The sequence below is a fragment of the Micromys minutus genome (assembly GCF_963924665.1).
Source record: "Micromys minutus genome assembly, chromosome: 14".
NCBI classification, from domain to species: Eukaryota; Metazoa; Chordata; class Mammalia; order Rodentia; family Muridae; genus Micromys; species Micromys minutus.
The window spans coordinates 59249188-59257361 of NC_137983.1; the positions used below are offsets into that span (position 1 = coordinate 59249188).

General features: G+C 35.2%; 1 pseudogene across 1 annotated transcript; it reads left to right on the forward strand.

Moving 5' to 3' along the window:
• The first annotated feature begins 5994 nt into the window (after positions 1 to 5994).
• On the forward strand, positions 5995 to 6531 carry LOC308429461 (M-phase-specific PLK1-interacting protein-like; annotated as a pseudogene). The gene has a single exon. The product of its transcript is annotated as an M-phase-specific PLK1-interacting protein-like (transcript).
• The last annotated feature ends 1643 nt before the right edge of the window (positions 6532 to 8174 follow it).

Below are 8174 nucleotides of genomic sequence, written 5' to 3' on the forward strand. Positions count from 1 at the left end.
ATAAAACTGTCTGGAATGTTTATCAATAATTAAATGAACTAAGCACCATAAATAACCTAAACACAACTCAAAACCAATGGAAGGGAACAAAATGATTCCTAAGCACTCAGTATGGACTGCACAAAATGGATGAAGATCTTGACTTGTGGGAAATAAACACATATTCCCTTTCAGTGTTCTGCAAATATACAGATATTTAGAAATGATAAACATGTTGCATGTTCTAGATCCTGAACTATTTTTTTCTAGCCACCTAAATGCATGCTTCTCTATCTCAGTTGTCACTTATGTAAGCCATTAAGCTTCTGTTCTGTTTTAAGTGATGGCATTACATTAGCCAGCAAACAAAGCTACTAGATGTTTCTGTAAGGTATATAGGTATATAGGTCCTTCTGAGGGACTAACCAACTATTTTCAAAAAATGTTTTTGAATGTTTACAAAATATATATTAACATTTAAATATCAAATATAAAGTAGTAAGCATTAAAGATAAAATATTGAGAAATACATAGGAAAAGCCATATTGAAATATCTACAGCAATGTATTTTTTTAAATTATTTATTCATTATTGTGTATATTTGTGTATGCACTATGTATGTATAAATTTTTGCATATGAACATATGTCTGTAGGCATAAGTACCACAGTGGCATATAGTCATTAGAGGAAAATCTTGTAGAGTCTCTCTTCTATATTTATATAGGATTTAGGGATCAAACTAAGACCATTAGCTTGCATAGCAACCTCTTTTATTCACTGAGTCATTTTTGCCTACCCATCAATATACTTATATGCATATCAATACAATAAAAAGAAACTCGTTTCTCAATAATAATAACTAGAAGCTAGTGGTACATATGTATGTATACAATAACTGAAACATTATTTAGAAATTGTAAATTTTATACATGATAAATAAGGTAGGACATACTAAACTTCTGTGATGGATATCTGCATTTGTCACTAGATAAAATGGTCAGTTTTCATTAAAAGCAATGGTAAGCACTTCACAAATGTGTTCCAATCTATATTTCTGGCAATGTTAATTCTTCCAATATTCTTCCTAAAGAGATTTGGCTCTAGGATAAACACCCCATGTTTAAAAGTCTTCTGACATGAATTTTAATGATGCTATAGTGACTGGGACCTTGAGTGAGCAACTTAACTGCTGTGAGTTTTAAGTGGAAGCAAAGATGTGTGATGTGTGAACCGGTGGGAGGTATAATACATATAGAATGGTGAGCACACTGTATACATTAAATTTTCACTGTATTATGTTTTTGAATACCATGGGGATATTTTTTCTCCTCGACATTTTAGTCTTTTAGAATAATTTAACTTTCAAGCAAGATGTAATTTTTCTTTCTTGTTGCTTAATATCAGGTTATTCTACATTTTAGAAACTTAATGCAAGAAAGCAAACAAACGTGCTAAAAGGATCAAGGTCCAATGTAGTTCTATAAAAAACAATAATACAAACTTTAAAAACTAAAAATAAGGCTTCAGAAAGATACTTCAGCATTAAAATATTTTCAAACACCCAAATGCATATCATAGGAAAGGAAACATACATTGAATTTGAAACTAAATTCATTCAGTGTATGGAAAGAGTTAAAAAAAAATCCACCTAAAACATTAGTTACCTAATGCAATTTGCCATTCATATTATCAAAGGTACTCATACTTAAATGATACAGAATTGATATGGAAACTAAACAAAATAATATATGTAAACATGAAATTTAATTTGAAACAACAATGGTCAAATCAGACATATCTATTTCTAAAGTAATTTGGGACTCTCTTAAAAACTACATCCTATCACTTGAGTATTTCATCCTCCCTCATAATCTCCTTAATGGAATTTTCACTCAGCCCCATTACATGCATAAGCATGCGCACACACTCACACACACATACACACATACACACATACACACAGCATTCAAAATCACATTTTGTATTTGTTAGAATAGGAGCTAGAGACTTTGTTCATCAAGGATATATTTTCAAAACATTTTTTTGTTTGTTTTGAAAAGGAAATTTGATAATGCTGCTTAAATGAATGGATTTAACCAAAAAGAAATTATCAAGATAGAGAGGTCTACAGTCATACCACACTTAGCATGCCTGATCTCTTCTGATCTCAAAAGCTAAACAAGGTCAAGCCTGCTTAGTCCATGGATCAGAATACAGGATGCTATAGGCCAGGCTGTGGTAGTGCAGATCTTTATTTCCAGAATGGAAGATGGAGGTAGTCATCCTGGTCTACAGAGTTCTAGGACACCCAAGGCTACACAGAGAATCCTGTATTGAAGACGGAGAATAAGAAAGAGGAGCAAGAGGAGGGAGGGAGGAAGGAAGAGAAGGGGAACAGAGAGAAGGAGAGGGAAAGATAAAAATAATTACACAAAATATGGCAAGAAAGTAAGAAAAACAGAGGGAACTTCTTTGTCTGGTAACAATTCTTTAAACTATTAGAACTGAAAAATGGATGGACAAAGACAATATGAGGGTCATACATTCATCAAGTATGGATTTGAGATAAGTCCCTTGAAATTCAATCTAATTTCTAGAAAATTCAATGAGTTTTAAATTTTAAATGAAAAAAAAAATGGTATAATAATTGAAAGCAATAAAGTGTCAGAAAAATAGTAGGAAATAGAAAACAATGAGAAGAGGTAAAGAATACCATATATACATAATACTTCACATCTAAAACTATAAATTTCCAGAAGAAAGAAAATTAAAGAAGAATAGAAAGTGTTAATCAAGATGTCTTCTCAAATGGTTCATATAAACTTACACCTAGCTAAAGTCAAGAGCACTCTAAGCTAAAGTAACGTAACCCTACAAGGATATAGCCATAGCCTGTTCTCTTGAAAGAAATCATAGGCACAGAATAAACCTTAATTCAGTGATGCTACAGTTGCCATATTAGAGGTTCAAGAATACCCTACTCTCAGCCTCATTCTACTGGTTCTCAACAAAAAGTTTAAAAGTTCCCTCCATCCCACTGGTAATTCACACTGCTCTAATAATTCCACCTATAAATATCTTTATTTTGCTCAAGCAACTGTTCCTGCTAGAATTAGAGCTTCAGATCCTTTGGCTCCAGAGCAAACAGTCAAATGGTGATGTCCAACTCCAGAAAGCTGCATTTAATCAAGCCTGTTAACTCCCTGTATACTCATAAGCTGCTGCTTGGAAAATGTTGTGCACTTGTAGAATGTCTGGCCTTGAGCTATAAAAAACCACACTGTTGTAACTAAGGATTGGACAGTTGAGCTAAAGATCCTAGGATTTTTTTTTTTTTTTTTTTTTTGTCATTCCTCCATCTCTGTGTCTTCCTTCAGCATTTCAATTGGATGCAGGAAGTGATTGCTTTTATTTGTGTTTCATGGGTAATCTACATTTGATGTGTATATATCCTCTGGGGAAAACAATTATTTTTAGTAAAAAATTACTAAACAGTATTAATTAAATTAATTTTCTTTAGAAATTAGGGCTTAAACATTTCAGAATTTTGCATTATTTTTTCAAGTATTCAACTCTGTTTAAGAAAATTCTACATTTTCACAATTAACACCATAAATTATATGAAAAGTGCAAGCTTTAACTCCTTATCAAGTAATATAGAAACCCCTATTTCCTTATAAACTTCCATCATTTCTTTTCTTTTCTTTAGTTTTATTGCTCTAAAGTTTACTTTAATACATTTGTATTAAGACCAAGAAAATTAATATTAAACTACTGGAAATGAAAATCAAGGCACCTTTAAAGAATTTTGAAAGTTGTCTCTGAACTTATTTCTTTCATTATGCACTTTAGCAAGAGCCATGCTTTTTTCCATTCATTTATAGTAGATTCCAAGTTTGATATATGCCCATTGAGCATGATAACATCCTTAGTTAAGTATAATTTCTTCAATTTTCCCAGTTTCTACAATATTTTGAAACATTTACTGTTAAAGTAGTAAAATACTCAATGTTGAAGGTAGTATCAGGTGCTACTCTATTCACCCCACAGCACAGAAGGCTTTTACAGATCAGCTTTGAGGAAAGACCCAGGATGTTTAGTTGGCCACAACATCTATCTGGCTCTTCTATAAAAGTGAAGCATCTGGTCTTAATCAACATTCATAGAAAGAGGACATAAAGAGTGGCTCCAGTTATGGTGTTCTTCCTTCGGTATATGAGATCAACAACCTAGATCATATCCAACCCTGAAACTATAGAAGAATATGAAATGTATCCAGATAGCCATGCTGGTACAGACTCCCAAGAGAAGTCTAAGAGTCTGTTTCAAATCCTGGAAAATGGGACTTTAGAGGAGAAACTAGCATTCATTTTGATCTGCCTGAAAGGAAAGGAGAACATCATGGATTGTAACATGAAACATCAAATACCATAATAAACAGCTCCTTAAATAAAAAAATAAACAAAAAAGCAAAACAAACAAACAAACAAAAAACTGTAGAGTCTCCAGCCCTGTTTAGGAGACTTGTTTGTGAGTCTGAGAGAGAAGATAACAAAGGAAGAAAAGGAGGATCCTTCTTGTGTACCTTCCTAGCCATTTTCTCTTTGTTGGGTAATAAAATGGAACATTTAATAGTACAATAAATACAATTAAAAGACCATTGTAAATAATGTCTAAATATAATCAGAAGAAAAACACAAATTAAACAAAGTTTATGTTTCATGATTATATTATAAAGCCAGTAAATTACAATGAATTAAGCAACATTTTAGAATAATATATACACCACATCAAACCTCACTCTCAGAGTGAGATTGTCTTCCCCTGGAAAAATATCATCTATCAGTTATCCACTACCAAAAGGGCATCCCTGTAAACATTCATACAAATTTCATTATATAGCCTTAGAAAGTTTTGCTTAGAAATATGAATTTGAAAGAAAGCATTAGGATGTATATGAATGGGTTTGGAAAAATTAAAAAAAATATATATGTGCTGTAATTATAATATTCAATTAAAAATAGTACTAATAGCAGCAATTTGGTGACATGGTTGGTATCAATAGATATCTATATCTATATCTATATATATATATTAATACTATAAGATGTGTCCTTTTACATTAATTAATTTATATCCTGATCACAGCTCCCTCTCCTACCTCTTCCCCCACTCCTTCCCTCTTACCTCCCCTACCCTACACCCTCTTCTATCACGTCAAAGAAAGGAAGGACCCCCATGTATATCAATCATCCTTGGCATATCAAGTTCTAGTAGGACCAAGTGCATCTTCGTTTGAGTCTAAACATGCAGTCCAAGGAAAAGGGGTCCAATGGCCGGCAACAGAGTCAGAGACAGCCCCTGTTCCTCCTGGTAAGGGTCCCACTTAAAATCAAGCTGTACACTTGTTACAGATATGTATATGTTGCCTAAGCCTGTCCCATGCATGTGCTCTGGTTGGTGGTTCAGTTTTAGTGAGCCGCTATGGACCTATGTTAATTGATCCTGTAGGTTTCCTTGTGGTATACTTGACCTCTGTGGCTCCTTCAATCCTTTTTTCCTTTTTTCCTTTTTTCCTTATGATTTTCCAAGCTCCACCTAATGTTTGGTTGTGGGCTTCTGTATCTGTTTCCATTAGCTTTGGGTGAAGCCTCTTAGATGACTGTTATGGTAGGCTGCTGCCTGCAAGTAGAGCAGAATAATTTTAGTAGTCTCACATGTGGGCTCTCTACTACAGCAAGCCCTGGATCTCCTAACATAGCTGAAGCACAAAAAAAAAAAAAAAAAAAAAAAAAAAAAAAAATGACCTTAAATCCAATTTTATGAAGACAATAGAGATCTTTAAAGAGGAAACAAATAAATCTATCAAAGAAGCATAGGAAAATACAAATAGATTAAGGAAATGAATAAAACTATTCAGGAACTGAAAATAGAAATAATAAAGAGACTGCGAGTTGAGCGCTGGAGTTCAGGTGAGGGCGGCTGTGGCGATCTCTTCAGCTTAGTTTCCTGTTATGCATCGACCGAATTTTCGACCGCCAACTCCTCCGTACCCCAGCCCGGGGATAGGAGGTTGGGGTGGCGGAAACAACTTCCGGGGTGCCCTGGGCGGGGGGCCGCGGCCGCCCTCCCCGCGGGACGGGTACGGGAGTCCGCACCACACTCCGCCCTGCGGGCCCCGGGCTAGGCCGTACCGGAGCAGCCACTCTCCGCGGCACGGCGGCAGCTTCTCGGGGGCCCGCTTCGGGTCTCCGTCCCGGGCGGCTACCCAGGCTCCTACTCCAGGTCCCCCGCGGGGTCCCAGCATCAGTTCGGCTACTCCCCAGGGCAGCAGCAGACCTACCCCCAGGGTTCTCCAAGGACATCTACGCCATTTGGGATCAGGGCGTGGTAGAGAAAAAAGAATGTCTAATGAGTTGAAAAGTTATTTTAAGCCTTCAATGCTTGAAGACCCTTGGGCTGGCCTAGAACCAGTATCTGTAGTGGATATAAGCCAACAGTACAGCAATACGCAAACATTCACAGGCAAAAAAGGAAGATACTTTTCTTAACATTTCTGAAATTCAACTGGAAGCCTCATGTGTCAAGAACAGCTTGGACAGAACTTTCACTTGTGTAAATGAGTTGAACCCAAAGATGATGACTTTGAATAATGATTAGCAGACCCTTGGTAATCTCTAACTTGATATCAAGTGTTGATATTATAGAAAATGATAGGACAATTTACAGTATTTAGCTATCGGGAGTATGTACCATGGAACACAATTTTCATATTTAACATTTCCAAGATAACAGACATTTGTTTTTGAGATGTTTTAAAATAAAACGTTTTTGTCTTCCTAATTGTGATTTTGTGGATATGTAGAATTGCTAAAATAATGCTTCATAATCACTTAGAATTTGAAGGTAAATGTTTTGCAAACTATATTTTTAATGAAATAGATAAGCTATCCTAGACAGTTCTCTATGTATTTATTAATAGAAAATTGTTCTAAATTCATTTTTTTGTATTTTTGTTAAAATATTGAAACTTAAAAATCACTGAAAATCACCTACCTTGTACTTTATACTTCTTTAACCACTAAAGGCCAGGATAAATCACACACACGCACCCACGCACGCACACACACACGCAAGTCGTTCAGTGTTCTCAAATTTCTCTATATTTGTAGACATGCTTTGTCTTGAAGCCAAAGAAGGTGGTATGTTGTTTCCTGTCATTGTGATAAAATGCCAGAGGAAAACAAAGGAGGAATTTTGGTTCATAGTTTGGTTCCAGTAGAAATTCAGCTGGATCCATTAGTTGGTCTTGAGGTGAACCAGAATATGTCTGGATATGGTAGAAGCTGCTCACCCTTGGCAACCAAGCTGTAGAAAGACAGAAAGTGGCCAGGGACAAGAGGAGCCTTTCTAGAACAACTTCATCTTTTTTCTATCTCCCAAAATAATAGCATCATGTAAACCATTGAGGTAAATTCCCTGATGATCTAAACACTTCCCAATGATCAGACAAGCCTTTAACACATGACCATTGGGGAGGCACTTCATAGCCATACCACAACAAATGACTAATAGTCATCTCAATTCACTGCCGTGAAAAAGACATATGTATATTTGATTCCATCAGTCCCAAAGAATGACAAATGACAAAGCCAGTTTTCTGTGACCTGGTCAGTAGGGCTTAATTACCTTGACTCATGGGCACATTTCTAATCTGAGAAAGGGTTCTATGAACTTTAGCTTGCTTTGCCTGGCTGAAATAGAAGGGAATAGATGCTGTGTATCTATCTACCTATATTAGCAGAGATAAATCTTAGAGAAATATCCCTCAGTTATTTAAAATCAAATCTTAAACACTACAGTCAGTTGAAAAAAATTGTCAACAATTTTTCTCCAAAAGAAAAGTGAAATGACCATTCTATCTAGTTGGTTCAGACCTATTTGTTATTGGGGTAGGGACCCACTGGAAGGATTTTATGCTAATAAAACCTCCATTGAAGCCAGAGTTTTGAAATTTTATTAGTTAGATACTCCAGTTTTTCCATGAAAAATGAGGAAATTCATAGAACTTGTCTTTATTTACCCCTGTATTGTGAGGTTTTAGAATAGTGCCTATAAAATGATGGGCACTAAGTAAATGTTTAATAAATATATAAATTCTTGTTGTAACTGTTACATTTAAAAAAAAAAGAAG